This window comes from Canis aureus, chromosome 17 (genome assembly GCF_053574225.1).
Source record: "Canis aureus isolate CA01 chromosome 17, VMU_Caureus_v.1.0, whole genome shotgun sequence".
Taxonomy (NCBI): domain Eukaryota; kingdom Metazoa; phylum Chordata; class Mammalia; order Carnivora; family Canidae; genus Canis; species Canis aureus.
This window is the reverse complement of record NC_135627.1, coordinates 31,551,211-31,568,489: the sequence shown is the minus strand read 5'-3', so window position 1 is coordinate 31,568,489 and position 17,279 is coordinate 31,551,211. Positions and strand designations below refer to the sequence as shown.

Genomic DNA, 17,279 nt, shown 5'->3' with positions numbered 1-17,279 from the left:
CCCAGTGTTTCCCATTGAGAATGATATTTGCTATGGGCTTTTCATAGATGGCTTTTAAGATGCTGAGGAATGTTCCCTCTATCCCTACACTCTGAAGAGTTTGGATCAGGAATGGATGCTGTATTTTGTAAAATGCTTTCTCTGCATCTATTGAGGATCATATGGTTCTTGTTTTTTTTGCTGATATGATCAATCACATTGATTGCTTTACGAGTGTTGAACCAGCCTTGCATCCCAGGGATAAATCCCACTTGGTCATGATAAATAATTTTCTTAATGTATTGTTGGATCCTATTGGCTAGTATATTGTTGAGAATTTTTGCATCCATGTTCATCAGGGATATTGCTCTATAATTCTCCTTTTTGGTGGGGTCTTTGGTTTTGGAATTAAGGTGATGCTGGCCTCATGGAATGAATTTGGAAGTACTCCATCTCTTTTTATCTTTCCAAACAGCTTTAGTAGAATAGGTATGGTTTCTTCTTTAAACATTTGATAGAATTCTCCTGGGAAGCCATCTGGCCCTGGACTCTTGTGTCTTGGGAGGTTTTTGATGACTGCTTCAATTTCCTCCCTGGTTATTGGCCTGTTCAGGTTTTCTATTTCTTCCTGTTCCAGTTTTGGTAGTTTGTGGTTTTCCAGAAATGTGTCCATTTCTTCTAGATTGCCTAATTTATTTGTGTATAGCTGATCATAATATGTTTTTAAAATCGTTTGCATTTCCTTGGTGTTGGTGGTGATCTCTACTTTCTCATTCATGATTTTATTAATTTGAGTCTTTTCTCTCTTCTTTTAAATAAGGCTGGCTAATGGTTTATCTATCATTAATTCTTTCAAAGAACCACCTCCTGGTTTTGTTTATCTGTTCCACAGTTCTTCTGGTCTCTATTTCATTGAGTTCTGCTCGATTTCTTTATTAACTCTCTTCTTTTGCTGGGTGTAGGATCTATTTGCTGTTTTTTCTCCAGCTCCTTTAGGTGCAAAGTTAGCTTTTGTATTTGAGTTCTTTCCAGTTTTTGGATGGATGCTTGTAATGTGATGTATTCCCCCTCAGGACTGCTTTTGCTGTATACCAAAGATTTTGAACGGTTGTATCTTCATTCTCATTAGTTTCCATGAATCTTTTTAATTCTTCTCTAATTTCCTTCTTTAAAATCCTTCTCTAATTTAATTCTTCTCCTAATTTCTCTTCTAATTTCTAATTATCCTTTTGTGTTTTAGCAGGATGGTCCTTAACTTCCATGTGTTTGAAATCCTTACAAATTTCTTCTTGTGATTTAGTTCTAATTTCAAAGCATTATGGTCTGAAAATATGCAGGGGACGATCCCAATCTTTTGGTATCAGTTAAGACCTGTTTTGTGACCCAGTATGTGGTCTATTCTGGAGAAAGTTCCATGGAACTTGAGAAGAATGTGTATTCAGTTACGTTTGGATGTAAAATTCTGTAAATATCTGTGAAATCCACCTGGTCCAGTGTATCATTTAAAGCTCTTGTTTCTTTGGAGATGCTGTGCTTAGAAGATCTGTCGATTGTAGAAAGTGCTACATTCAAGTCACCAAGTATAAATGTATTATTATCTAAGTATGTCTTAACTTTGGTTATTAATTGATTGATATACTTGGCAGCTCCCACATTCGGGGCATAAATATTCATGATTGTTAGGTCCTCTGTTGGATAAATCCTTTAAGTATGATATAGTGTTCCTCTTCATCTCTTACTACAGTCTTTGGGATAAACTTTAGTTTATCTGATATAAGGATGGCTACCCCTGCTTTCTTTTGAGGGCCATTTGAATGGTAAACGGTTCACCAACCTTTTATTTTCAGGCTGTTGGTGTCCTTAGGTCTAAAATGAGTCTCTTGTAGACAGCAAATAGATGGGTCTTGCTTTTCTTTCCAGTCTGAAACCCTGTGCCTTTTGATGTGGTCATTAAGCCCATTCATGTTCAGAGTTACTATTGAAAGATGTGAATTTATTGTCATCATGATACCTATTCAGTTCCTGTTTTTGTGGATTGTTCCCTTGGACTTCCTCTTTCTTTTACAGAATCCCCTTAGTATTTCTTGCAGAGCTGTCTTGGTGGTCACATATTCTTTCAGTTTCTACCTATCTTGGAAGCTCTTTATCTCCCCTTCTATTCTGAACGAGAGCCTTGCTGGATAAAGTATTTTTGGCTGCATGTTCTTCTCATTTAGGACCCTGAACATATCCTGCCAGCCCTTTCTGGCCTGCCAGGTCTCTGTGGAGAGGTCCGCTGTTAATCTAATATTTCTCCCCATAAAAGTTAGATATTTCTTGTCTCTTGCTGCTTTAAGGATCTTCTCTTTATCTTTGGAATTTGAAAGTTTCACTATTAAATGTGGAGGTGTTGAGTGGTTTTTATTGATTTTAGGGGGGGGATTTCTCTATCTCCTGAATCTGAATGCCTGTTTCTCTTTTCAAGTTAGGAAAGTTCTCAGCTATGATTTGTTCAAATACATACTCTGGACCTCTCTCCCTTTTGGCGCCCTCAGGAACCCCAATTAAACGTAGATTTTTTTCTTCTGAGGCTGTCATTTATTTCCCTTAACCTATCCTTGTGATCTTTTAATTGTTTTTCTTTTTTCCTCAGTTTCTCTCCTTGCCATCAACTTGTCTTCTATGTCCCTTACTTGTTCTTCTACCTCATTAACCTTTGTTGTTAGGACCTCTAGTTCGGATTGCATCTCATTTAATTGATTTTTACTTTCTGCCTGATCATATCTAATTTCTGCCTGATTAGATCTAAATTCTGCAGTCATGAAGTCTCTTGATTCCTTTATGCTTTTTTTCTAGAGTCACCAGTAGCATTATAATTGTGCTTCTGAATTAGCTTTCTGACATTGAATTGTAATCCAAATTTTGTAACTCTGTGGGAGAGAGGACTGTTTCTGATTGTTTTCTTTTGAGGTGAGTTTTTCCTTCTAGAGCAGTGCAGAGTGGCCAAAAACAAGTTGTACTGGGAAAAGGAGAAAAAGAAGAGAAAAAAGAAGAAGAAAAAAAAGAAGAAGAAAAAAAAAAAGAGAACAAAAAGGGGGGGGAAGCAAACAGAAAACAAAAAAAACAAGGGGACTATCCTCTGATTCTATAGACTGTAAATCCCTCGACTTCCCCTGGAACTTTCCAGTGCTGCTTGGTCAATAACTTGTTTTTCCCCTGTCCATCTAGCTGGTCTTCTGGGGGAGGGGCCTGCTGTGTTGATTTTCAGGTGTGAGCACCTGGGGGAGCTGCCCAGCCCCCTGCCTGGTGCATGGATTAGTGGTAGCTGTTTAACCTGTTTATCTGGTGAGGCCACTGTTAGGCTCAGTGGGGGTTGTTTATTCTGTGAGGGCCCAGGAGGAACAACCCCATTGGCGGTGGCCAGCTCTCCAGCCCCGGAGTCAGCTCCCGCAGTAACTACAGCAGCTCTCAGTCCGCAGGGGCCTGGATGCTCCGGGGGCGGGGCCGCTGACCTGCACAGCTCAGGGCCGCCCAGCGGCAGGAGCGTCCTTGCTGCCCTGTGTCCTCCTGGCTTCTGCCTGTCCCGGGGGAGGCCGGATCCTGGGCTGTGTCCCCGGCGCCCTGTGCTCCCGGGCCTGCGCTGTTGGATTTGCGCTCCCAGCTGCGCAGCCCCCTCCGCGGAGCTGCCGCCCGAGCCCCTCCAAGCTGCTCCCGGGGCTCCACCTGGCGCGTGCTGCAGCCCTTTAGGGAGCTCGGCCGCGGGTGTGGTGCTCTCTCCCCGGGTGCACAGGTGTCTGTTAGTGTCCCAGGGAGCCCGAGGGCATCCCCGCCCTCCTGGGGTCCTGCTCCAACTCCCTGCGGGCCCCTTTCCGCCCGGGAAGATTGGTGAAGCTCCTGCTTCTCCAGGACTGGGCTCTCCTGTCCTGGGGGTACACGTCCAGGCCTTAGCCCGGCTCCTTGCGGGGCCCCTCCCCCTTGGATGCCTTTTGTTTCTTTATTTCTTTTTCCCCGTCTTCCTACCTTGATAGACTTGATAGAAGCACGAACTCTTCTCACTGTAGCATTCAAGCTGTTCTCTCTTTAAATCTCAGGCCGAATTCGTAGATTTTCAGTATGATTTGAAGGTTATCTAGGTAATTTGGTGGGGACGGGTGACTTGGGGACCCTACTCTTCCGCCGTCTTGCCCCCTCCCCCCTCTATCAGACATTTAAAGAAGAGTTAATAGTGAGTCTTCTCAAACTGTTACAAAAAAATAGAAGAGGGAAAGCTTTCAAATTCATTCTATGAGGCCAACATTACATTGATGCTAAAACCAAATAAAGGCACTACAAAAAAAAAAAATAGAGAACTCAGGCCAATATCTCTGATGAACATAGGTGCAAAAATCCTCAGCGATATATTAGCAAAGCAAATCCAGCAATATATTAAAAAATCATTCACCATGATCAAGTGGAATTTAATCCTGGGATGCAGGTGTGGTTCCATATTCACAAATCCATCAAGGTAAATACATGACATCAACAAGAGAAGGAATGAAAACCATATGATCATTTCAATAGATGCAGAAAAACTATTTGACAATGTACTACATCCTTTCATGATAAAACCCCTTAGCAAAATAAGATTAGAGAGAACATACTTCAGCATAATAAAGACCATATATGAAAACACCCACATTATACTGAATTGTGAAAAACTGAGAGCTTTTCTTCTAACGTCAAGAACAAGACAAGGATGTCTACTCTTACCATTTTTATTCATCATAGTACTGGAATATTTAGCCACTGCATCAAGAAAAGAAATAGGAATAAATGGCATTTGAATTGGTAAGGAAGTACTAAAACTTGCACTATTCACAGATAACATGATAGTATAAGCAGGAAACCCTAAAGACTCTACAGAAACTAGAAAAATGGATCAATGAATTCAGTAAGATTTCAGGATACAAAATCAATATGCAGGAATCCATTGCATTTCTATACACTAATACTGAAGTAGCAGAAAGATAAATTTAAAAAAATCTCATTACAATAGCACCAAAAATGATAAAATACGTAAGAATAGGCATAACCAAGGAGGTGAAAGACCTATACTCTGAAACCATAAAACATTGATGAAAGAAATTGAAGATGAAACAGATGGATATTCTATTCTCAAGGATTGGGAGAAAAATATTGTTAAAATTTTAAAGAAATTTAAAAATTTAATGCAATCTCCATAAAATTCCCAACAGCATTTTTCATTGAACTAGAACAAATAATCCTAAAATTTGTATAGAACCACAAAGACCCAAGGAACAAAACTAGAATTACAATCCCAGATTTCAAGATATGCTTAAAAGCTGTAGTAATCAAAACTATAGTACTACCACAAAAATAGACTCATAGATTAATGGAAAAGAATAGAGAATCCAAAAGTTAACCTATGATTATATGGTCAATTAATCTTTGACATAGGTGGCAAGAATATGCAATGGGGAAAAAGGCAGTCTCTTCAACAACTTGTGTTGGGAGAACTGGACAGCTACATGCAAAAGAAACTAGAACACTTTTACACCATACACAAAAATAAATTCACAATGGATTGAAGTTTATGAGATCTGACGATAAATTTTCCAGAAGAGACCACAGGCAATCATTTTTTGACATCTGCCGTAACAACGTTTTCCTAGGTATATCTCCTAAGGCAAGGGAAATAAAAGCAAAAATTAACTATTGGGACTACATCAAAATAAAAACTAAAAGACAACTTATTGAATGGTAGAAGATATTTGCAAATGACATATCTGATAATGGGTTAGTATACAAAATAAAAGTGAACGCCAAAAAATAAATTAAAAAATGGGCAGAAGACATGAACAGATATTTCTCCAAAGAAGATGGCCAACAGACACATTAAAAGCTACCCAAGATCACTTGTCATTGGGGAAATGCAAATCAAAATCACAATGAGATATCACCTCACACCTGTCAGAAAAGCTAAAAAAAAAAAAAAAAAAAAAAAAGAACAAGTGTTGGTGAGGAAGTGGAGAAAATGGAAATTTTGTGCACTGTTGATGGGAATGCAAACTGGTATAGCCACTGTGGAAGACAGTATGCAGGTTCCTCAATACATTAAAAATAGAATTATCATATGATCTCATAATTCTGCTACCGGATATTTACCCAAAGAATATGAAAACAGTAATGGGAAAGATATATACACCCCTATGTTTATTGCAACATTATTTACAATAACCAAGATATGGAAGCATCCCAAGTGTCCATCAATAGATGAGTGGATAAAGAAGTGGTATATATATATATATATATATATATATATATATATATATATAAAATGGAATATTATTCAGCCATAAAAAGAGTGAAATATTGCCATTTGCAACAATATGGATGGATCTAGAGGGCACAATGCTACGTGAAATAAGAGAAAGACAAATACCATATGACTTCACTCATACATAGAGTTTAAGAAAAAAACCACAAAGGAACAAGGAGAAAAAGATACAAACCAGAAAAAAACAGACTCAGCTCTAGAGAACAAATTGATGGTTACCAGATGGGAGATGGGTAGGGCAGATGGATGAAATAGGTTACGGGGATTAAAGAGTAAACTATTGTGATGAGCGCTGAATAATGTACAGAATTGTTGAATCACTGTATTTTACATCTGAAACTAATAAAGCACTATATTAACTATACTGGAATTAAAATAAAATAATAGCAGAGCATAAGAAATATAGTCAATGATATTATAATAATAATGTAATGAGTAGCTATACTTGTGGTGAACATGGTGTAGTAATAAACTTATGAAATCACTAAGTTGTACACCTGAAAGTAATGTAACATTGTGTGTCAACAATACTCAAATTAAAAAAAAAGTTTCGACAACATTTGTCAGAAAGAAATAGAAATTCTATTTCTCAAGAAAAAATAAATTCTTTTTTTTTAACAGAAAGAGTGATCAAATATGCATGAAAGGTAGAGACATAGAGACAACATCCATAGAAAATGAAAAGAAAATATGGGCTCAGATGTACTTTCACTGAAGCCAAGATTTCTCGTAAAGAGAAAGCTCTGAAATCTCAAATTTGTGGGAAAAACTCTCCCTGGCAATTAGTTACTTTTAGTGGTTGGCAAGAGATTGAATAAACTTCTCTACAATGTGTCAGATGTCTTCAGTTTCACTCAACTGCCACACACACTACCCACATAACAGTAACTGGCTCTGGTTGGTTCAACAAAGATGCTCTTGTGGTTGAGTTAAGACTGAAATAAATTTCTTCCTTTTCTAGTCCTAGAGAAGAGAAACAATAGTGAGATTTACAATAAAAATTAAGCCATTCAGAAAGAGGAATTTGCTTTTTCATCTTCTTATCTGAAACATTCAGACAATACTTTTGGTAATATTCTCATTACTCTCAGGGGAAAAAAATCGAGTAAACTCTATAAAAGTGGAACCTGCACATTTTACTCAACATAGACTACATGTTTTAGCAACAAACAAAAAAATTTCTTTCAGTAGCAATTCCATTTGGTTAATGGTTGGCAAAACTAGTTCCAGTTTTGATAGAAGTCATATGAATGATTTTCCACCCAGTCTAACTGAGAATAACTAATGTTGGAAAGGAAGAGCCACAGATTAAAATGAGGCAAGATTTACTTTTCATCTCCACAGAAAATTAAAAAGTAAGAATGATATCAAACTCACTGTAGTCTGAATTAGCTATTGATATGCTTGCTGCACTGGGATCTGTTGCAAGCAGGATTATTCATCCACATAGCCTACCAACCCAATTAAGAAATTAATATATGATGGTATAAGCTAAGGTGGAAGTTGGAGAGAGACTGTGACTTCTAGAAATTTTTGGTGATGAGTCATATTAAGAATATTACCTATAGAAGCATAAAGGTATTTGCTTAAACAAAAAGATATTTTCTCTGAGAGACTAAAAGCAATTGCTTCTGTTTTGGAATAAAAATAGTATTTGGATTTTTTTTTTTTTTGTTTTGTATTTGGAAAATTTACTCCAAGTCTAGTTCTTTTTTCTTGTAAGTGATAGATTAGGGGCACCTGGCTGGCTCGGTTGTTAGAGCATATGATTCTTGATCTCAGGGTTGTGAGTTTGAGCCCTACATTGCATATAGAGATTACTTAAAAATAAAGTATTAAAAAAATAAAAGGATATATTAATGTGTGCATTTGTTTCCTTTGCCTGCATAATAAAGTAACAAGAACTGGTGGCTTAAAATTAAAGAAACTTATTGTCTCATAGTTCTGGAAGCTAGAGGTTCAAAACTGGTAGGGTTGGTCCTCTGAAAGAGGGAAGAGGAACTGTAAGGGGAAGTTTGTTCTATGCTTCTCTCCCAGTTTGTGAAGGATCACTGGCAATCTTTGGCTTATTCCTATCACCACCTATACTTCACATAGTGTTTTCTCTGTCTCTTCTTCTCTCTCTTCATATCGTCTTTCCTTATGCAGGTTTGTCTGTGTCCAAATTTCCCTTTTTTATAAGGATGCCAGTCAAATCGGATTAGACTCCATTTTAACTTGATGACCTCATTTTAATTTGATTATCTCTGTCTGTAGTGATTCTATTTTTAAATAAGGTTGTATTCTGAGGTACTGTGGGGTTAGAATTTCAATATATCTTTTTCTAGGGGATGCATTTCAGCCCATAATAATGTGTTATCAGTAAAGTTCTTTTTTAAGGAAATGTGATTCCTAATGTTTCATGCAGATGCAGAAGTTGGTTCACAGATCTTATGCACAGAAACAGTGCAAATTCTCTTACTGGTGGAGGCTTTCTGAAACTATAGGCCCATGATAACTGAAACTTGCTGGAGTTACTATAGGTATTAGAGACACTGATCACTTTGTTAGACAGTAAAACAATAGTATTTCATCAAAGGTAGCTTTTCATTAAAAGAGGGTAGCTATAGAAACTCCATTAATAAGGAAGAGAAAGTAGGCTGCTGCTTCTTTTATTTGTCTAAATTCAAATGCAGCGGGAAAGGGACTCTTTGCTCCCCAGTGCTGTTCCCTGGATAGCACTATTTTAGCACCATGAACAAGCAATTATAACTATCTACCACAAGACTTCTCCTTTTAAAGTTCATACTCAAACTATCTTTCCAATAGCTGGCTAGCCTCCATGGTCCCTGCTCATGGACTCTAGTAATAACCACAACTAGCTCATAGTAGGTCTTTCCACTCCTTTCTTATTCCTGCTACTGTAACTAGTTTTACTAGAACTATCTGACATAGGCACAGGTCAGTGATTTCTTCTATTCTCTCTGTCCTATGTGCGTTTGCAATGCATGTGACCCCCCCTCCCCCCACACACACATACACACACCGGTGACCTCTCTATACCTTTAAAGATATAACTGCTTGTTCATATATGGCAACAATCTGTATTCAGTGAGAGTTTACTGCTTCACTCCAGACAATACTGTGATAGTAGACTGCAGATATCCTTGAAAAGTTCTTGTACATTCACCAATGTTCTTCATTTAATTCAGTTAGTGCTATGAAGCCAAAAAAGGTTTTGGACCAAGCCATTAATTGAAATTTATAAATATTAAACTGTAAACAAGACATTGGAAGAATGAGAAGAGGGAAAAATGCTAAGTAAGTAGCTGCCTATTGCATCCACCCCTAAGTGACCCCCACTCTTCAATCAGTGACTTGATTTTGATATCAGAGTAACTTGCTCATGGACTCTAACCTTAAAGTGTTGAAGAGATACTTTAACATTCTTATGTGGCTGATGACTTATAAAATTCTAACTCCTCCTTTCCTAACAGCCAAGTTATAACAATATTCTTAGCCATAAATATGACTTCAAGTGGATTTAAAAAAAATCTACCCACATTTGATGAAAAATAGCTGTAGAAGATTTTATACTATATTTAATTTAGTTTTACCAATGCCCATATTATGAAAATATGGTCTTCTAGACCATTTTACTTTTTTTTAAAAGGAAAATGGCAGGAACTTGATCAGCCACTTATACAGGTAGACTTTAGAAAGAAAATAGGCCAATGATTTGACTTGGAGTGTGAAAGAAGACAAACATGAAAGAAATAAAACCCTAAAGTTAGTGTTGGAATTCTGTAGCCAATTACTAATGTCAGAAAATTTCTCACAGTGGGGGCCAAAGGGAGAAAAAACTCAATAGGGCATCTGTTAGCATCCTCCCAGGCACCTGGAGGAGCATGAGGCCAGTTGTGCATCTTTCAGAGCCCACATGTTTCTTACCTTGATTTAAATACACTCAGCAATCAGCAGCTGGGCTTTATCTTATTATTTATAATTTATGAGTATTCTTATGCCCGTGAAATAATCACAATTTCCAATATGCAATTTCTTTTTCCTGGTTTGTCACCAATTTCACTGTGTTCTTGGCCATTCAGCCATTCCTTGGTTTCTTCATTTGCAAGAATGGATATTACACTTGTCACTTCCTTCTCCCAGACCTCTGGGAAGATTAATGACAAAATATACTTAAAACTTGTTGGACATTTTGGAAACAAGGTGCTACATATGCATAGTATTTCATCCTTATTGATTTTCACTTTTGAAGGAAAATTAAGTAAAATGAACACAGCTGGGCCTTAGGTTAGAGCAGGGTGCAGGGGCTAAAACTAACATTTGGGAAAACAATTCCTCTTACTTTGGAAGAGGTTTTCTTTTCAAGGACCTTACAAATGAGATCCTGGATATTTTCTTTTCATAACCGATTCTCTGTGTGATGATTCTCATTGTCCTCTCAGAATTTCCTTATAGCATGTAAAGTGTATGATTTTTCTCGATAATTTATAGAAACTGTTACAAAAAATAGAAGATTCTTAAAAATAAAAAAGTGGCAAGTGAAAGTATGCAAGATGGCATTTCTATGAAAAAAACAAGGAAAGAAAGTAGCTTTTATCATTATGTTCTTTGAAGAAATAAAGTTCATATAATTTTTTTTTAATTTTTATTTATTTATGATAGTCACACAGAGAGAGAGAGAGGCAGAGACGTAGGCAGAGGGAGAAGCAGCCTCCATGCACCAGGAGCCTGATGTGGGATTCGATCCCGGGTCTCCAGGATCGCGCCCTGGGCCAAAGGCAGGCGCTAAACCGCTGCGCCACCCAGGGATCCCTGAAGAAATAAAGTTCAGATGTTAGTCTGGACTTTTGAAATTGTAGAAATGTCTAACAATATCAAAATAATTCCATTTCTCAGAGTAGAGACTAGGAAACATTCTCACATGGATCATTGGTGTGAGGAGGCACTTAGGATTCATAAGAGGGAAAAAAAAAAGGATTCATAAGAGGTCCCTTCAAACATGTCACCTTTGATTCCATGTGCAGGGGTACCTATAGCCAACTAACAAGCTCTAACATTTTATTGAATTCCTATAGTGTTCTTTATATTTACATACATTATCTTGTTTAATCTTCACAAAAATTCCATTATTTTCCTCATTTCCAAAGTTAGGTTAAATAAGTTGCCTTAGTTTGCAAAGCTAGGAAGAAGAGCCTAGATTGAAAGTTATCTGGCACAAGTCTGTGTCTATCATTGTTATATCCTATTGTTTCTGAGAGAAGAAACTCAAAAGCTGATCCTATATTCAATGAGTGTGCTTTTGTTAAAACAAGTGTCTAATTCCTCCACTAGGTTGCAAACTCGTTTGGAGGGCATTAAATGTGTCATTATGCATCTTTGTGAGAAACCCAATCATAAGCCCTGCATCTGTGCATAGGAAAGATGTTCCCAAAGGAGATATTGCTATTTCCTTGATCTAGATAAAGGATGTGAAGCTTCAAGGCATTAAGCATTGTGTCCATAATCCTGTATCTGACAAAGAGCAAAGCCAGGACTGTCGTGCAGGACTTCGGACTCTGGTTCATGACTCTTTGCATGACACTGCAGCCTCCTCCACTTGTTTTTTTCTCTGTAGTACTAGGTTTATAATATTATAAAGTTCTTGATCACATATTAAGCTCTGTAGGAAACTTTAAGGAACATGCTATGTAAACTGAAGTAATAGGTACATTTAGCCTTCAAAGGACAGATAGGTAAGTAGGCATTTATATTGCATATTGCAAGGTACCGTGTATATTGCTAAATACATTACTAATCACATTCAATTTAATTTTCTTAACTATTCTATGATGTGGCAGTGAGTATATTCCCACTTTACAGATTAGGAAACTAGTCCAATAGAGGTTAAATTACCTCTTCAAGGTCACATAACCACTTAAACCCAGGTCAGCCTGACTCTAAAAACTGAATTAATGTAACTACACTAAAATGATAACATAGTAGTGTCTCTCAAAGCTTTACTTTAATTGTACAATGAATGACCAAGACTATTTTCTATCTTAGTTAAGAGAGGCAGATTTTATTGAACCTTTTTGTAGTTCATTGTCAAAATAATATTTTTACTGAATGTGAAATTAATTTAATTTGAATTTCACATTAATTTGAATGTGATTACTACTTATTAATGAAGTGAATTGAAAAAAGATGGAAGTTTATTACACAACAGTTCCTTCTGAGAGGGCTAGAACTCTTTGTCTGCATTCTTTTGTCTTCTTCCAGGCTGCTAGGAGTGTTCACCCATGGGAGACCCATCAGCTCTATCAGAAGTTCTGGCCTCTCTTCAGCATCAGATAATCACTGGTTTCCCATTTCCACCCACCTGGCCTTCCTATTGCAAATCGCTGACATCCTTCCTTTCAGTGAGAGCCAGTAACTCCAATCCCTTTCTGTCTTCTGCTTCAGCTCGCTCTTCTTTTTATCATAGAGCTTTCATACCCACACTTAAAGAGAAACATGCTGCCAAGATGCAAGCAGGCGCCACCTCTGCTTTTGCTACTACTGGCTAAAAGCCTAGACCAATGACGGTTAGGCAGGAATAAGATTCCTGGCACACCTGGGAAAGGAGCATGTTGGGGCATAAAGAGTGAACATGATAAAATACTGGCACAGGAAAGTGAAATAGCAACTGGTGTGTGGAAAGTGTCATTAATGTTCTAAGGATGATCTAAAGTCATTCTTGATATGTAATCTGTAGGATGAAACTACCAATCCAAGAATTTATTTTTATGGTTGTCTTGCTTCACAATAAAGAGATGGGATGCCACATATCAGCCAGGTTGTGAAAAATGTCAGACAGAAGTTTGAAACATTTACTTCTTTGATTTTGGATGTGGACAGTGGTATATCACATCCATGCATGTATCTGGGGTATCTTAAAGAATTAGTCTTACCTCCTGAAATGAATGCTCAAAGCTTCATGTCTCAGGCTCCAGGATCCCCACACTTTGACCATTGTTGAGGTGTAGGGTAGAGATGAGGGAATACATCTAGCTCCTGCACATCCCCTCCCTGATATAGCACTGAACCTGGAAAAGGTCATACTATCCCCCAGAGACTGGCCAGGAGTAGTACCAGGTTGCCAGATCTTGGTTGGGGAACTGGATTTGGGACTTTCCACACGAAGTCTGGTGTGACGTTTTTACTTGCTTAAACTGGTGGCCTCTGGGGTAGAGGGACAACAGTAATCTCTATCTTATTCTTCTGCTGCTATCTTTGGTGCAGCACCATGCTCAAATTGAACTGAGATCTTTTGTGTGGTTAGAGATCTTTCAGATCCTTCTTTCTAGTTAGAATGAAGATGTTTCTACTGAAACCTTTAGAATAAAGATGTTTCTACTGAAATCTGAGCATCATTACCTTGCCAAATCAATATAACTGGGGCTGAATCATCTCTTCTTGTCCCCAACTTGTGTATTAAGGAGATTGTCTTTGTTTTAGCTATTCTTCTGCAATTATAATTCAATTCACAAGTGCTTCTCTCAATCAAAATATTTTATGCTAAACTGGCCAGACTTATGCATATCCAGAGCCATTCTAGCCTCCTAGTACCAGCAGACCTTCTTCAGAGAGCCAGTTTGCTAGAGGAGACTGGCAACAGACAGGGATTGGTGTCTAGTTGCCTCATAAATGCAGAATATTTATATAAAGTTAGGAGGTCAGGTTCTGCAGTCACAGTGATGGTTTCAAACCTTTCCCTGATAGTAGCTGTGTGACTTTGGCCAAGTTACTTAAGCTTTCTGAGCCTTGTTTGAAAATAGACACTAATCTCTATCTGATAGACCATGGTAATAGAGGGTGTTAGGCTGTCAAGGTTACTGTAGATATGTGGTACTTTCAATACAGCCTAGAAGTCTTGGCTCCACCCTGCCAGGAAGGCACTGTCCACATAGCTGTGAATGTTGCTACTAGCAGTGTTACTACCATGAATTGAGCAGAGAAGAGCAAATGGGGTCAGCATACATATTAATCAGAAAGACTTGTAAAACCCTAGCTATCTCTATTTAACCAACCCAACTTCCCATTCATGGAAATATTTGGGAGAAATTTTAGTTACAGGTAAGACATAATGCAAATGAGGATGAAACCAAATAAATACTGTATTTTGACTATTATTAATGTTAGCTATTATGCTTTATATACCCAGGGCTGTTGTGGTCCATGAAACACCTGTTACATATTTATATATCTGAGCCTTTCTTTGTCATTTTATGTACAGCCACTGTTTTGGCTGCAGAGTTCATATAAGAAGAAAAGATGAAATAATTAAGTCAAACGCTATGATTTCCCAAAATTAACAGTGGGCTTTCAATTTTTTATTCCAGTCTCTCCCTCTAGCATTTTCATTTTCACAGGTGAGTTCAGTTCATCCTGAAATTTAAGTAGAATGAAGAACAGGCAAACTCAAATAGAAAAATAAATCCAGGTCATCCAAACTGAAATTGTATTTTGGGTCATCTGTGAAATGTCTTTGACCTCCTTTTGTTTCCACAGCTGTAAAATGGAAAAAATTACAGCTGATTCCATAATTTTAAGGGTTATGAACAAAGTACTAGAAAGTATTTTTAAAATGAAAGTCATGCCCATTTTATTCTCAGCTTTAAGCACAAAATTGGCACAAAATAAGCAGTTAAATAGTCGGTTTCATGAGTAAAATAGTATTGTATGTGGTTCTTTGTTTACCCAGGAAACTCTACTGTGGAGCAGAAAAAACACTTCATTGGGAGTCAGGAAACCTGGATTCTAGTCCCAGAATGACCTTGGATTAATGAGGTAACTTCCCTTCTTAGAACTTTATGTTCCTTATTCGCCACTTGAAGGAGCTGATGCTCTCTGATTCCTCCTTTCATTGCCAACACATTAATGATTTCATTCAATCAATAATGTAGAAGGATTATAGTATCAACAGTTCTCTTCTGAGATCTAGTAGAGGTCAAATGGTTCAGAAAGGCAGGGGAAGGGAGAAGAGAGGGAGGGAGAGGAAGATATGGGAGAAGAGGAAGAAAAGGATAGGAAGAGAAAGAAGGAAAAGGAAGATTCCTTTAGATGCCATGGAGCAGTGCTAGCCCCACGTGATATTATGAAATAACTATAGTTTATCGTTGTACTTCTCACCATTTTGTATTCCTTTAGTTCCCAGAAACCATGCTCTTTCCAGATATCCAGATGACAGTGACTAGCTATCGTTCTAATCTTCCCACCCTCCCCCTAGGTGCACCCTCCCCCAATAGGCCCCCTACCTAAAAATCTCCTCTTTCCTCTTCCAATCTAACCAACCACACATATGAACCCAGCTGCAAGTTGGAAGATACTTAGCTAATTAATTAATGCCTAAATGATAGTAATTTAATCTTTAACCCTCCTCCAGACACTTAATCAGTTATACACTTTTTAAAAAGGGTGCCTGCAACTAGCTTTTTAACAGAAAGTGAAGTGAAGGGCATATCCAAGTGGTTGGTGTACCACCTCTAGATTCAGAGTTGCATGGTACCACCAGAGCCATGCAGGTCCCTTGGGATTCTGCTCCCCACAGGAGTTCCCTGGATGTGCCTCCTGCTTCCTGAGCTTCTCATTCTTTTTTGTCTGAATGCAAATATGCTAGTAAGTGAGTATCTATCACAGTAGCTCCCTTGGGGCACCACAAATTCTTCATGAACTTAATCAGGATATAAATAAACAAATGAATAAATAATCCACAGGTTACTTGGTAATGTCATTAGTGGCTCTGACTATGGGAGTGGAAAGAGTAGAGCCTGTGGCTTCTAAGTTAACAAATGCTTGGATCTTTTAGCATCAAAATAATAATGAAGGGCAATCAATGTTGACCTGGGATGAAGAATAACTAAGTGTTTTCTTAGACTATCTGCTTTCCTTCAAAAATCTATTTATTCCCAGCCAAGTATTAAATGTTAGAGTGAGACACATGGGAACCAGAGTTTTTCTGCTTCATCCTATAGCCTTCCTTCCTCTTTCCAAACCCATTTCAGTAGATGTGGCTCAAGCTAGAAATCCTGTTGTAGCTGCAACCAGAAGGCAAGGACCCCAGCTCCTCCACTACATTAGAGGAAGGATCAGTTGTTGTCTCCCAACAATTGCAGTAGTAGATGAGAGCTGGAATCTAAGGAGTTATGAAGACTCTCAGCTATGGCCATAACTTAACTCCAAACCCTGATTACACTGGGGAGTACTGGTACTTCCCTAATTATGCAGCTAAAAGCCAACAACACATGGACTGTATCTTACTTCCAGAGCCCGACACCCCTGCCTGCTGCTCCAGAATGCAGTCAGCAGTGGGAGACACCTACATCTTCTTGTCTCTTAAGATTGTCTCCAGAGAGATTGTTCTAGAAGGCTTTGTTTGTGTGCTGCCTGGTCGTTTTCTGTTGTTTGTACAATAGGACACCAAATAAATATTCCTCATCTAGTTTGTTGCTTCCTAAAATTTTTTATATTCCTGAGAAATCCTATATGGTCATTGTATATGCAGTCGTGGAAAAATCTCATATACAATTCCTGGAAGTCTCTGGAGAGGCTGAAGATGGATTCAGGGGACCCTAGGTCAAGAACCCTGATAGAGGGAGCCATCCTTGCTCAGGTAAAGCAATGCTAGAAACATCAGATATCTCTAATAGAGGTGTGTGTGTGTGTGTATGGTGTTGGAGCAGGCTCAATCTAGAAGCTTTATCAACACCATAAACATTCTATGTTTATTTGCTCTTCCCAGACACCGTATCTAATATAGAAGCTTTCCCTATGTTTTTCTGTCCTTTCACTATTTACTTCTTCCTCAGAAACACTTATTACCACCAGATCAAAAGGGTCTCCAGAAAGTTAGGAAGCATGGACTATGCTTATTTTGAAAATATATTAGTCGTACTTTCAAATAATATTCCCACTATGTTTTCCCTCAAATTTTAAACATCTTTTCAGGTGATGCACTTCTGAA

General features: G+C 38.0%; 1 long non-coding RNA gene across 2 annotated transcripts in view; it reads left to right on the top strand.

Moving 5' to 3' along the window:
- LOC144287510 (uncharacterized) overlaps positions 1 to 16,744 on the top strand; it is a 35,910-nt gene extending 19,166 nt beyond the window's left edge. Inside the window, exons 3-4 of one of the 2 annotated variants that reach the window (XR_013355297.1) lie at positions 15,021 to 15,106; positions 16,324 to 16,744. This is a non-coding gene — a long non-coding RNA (uncharacterized LOC144287510). Of the gene's footprint in view, positions 1 to 15,020; positions 15,107 to 16,320 lie in introns of both variants that reach the window. The other variant, XR_013355296.1, reaches the window with a different exon arrangement.
- The last annotated feature ends 535 nt before the right edge of the window (positions 16,745 to 17,279 follow it).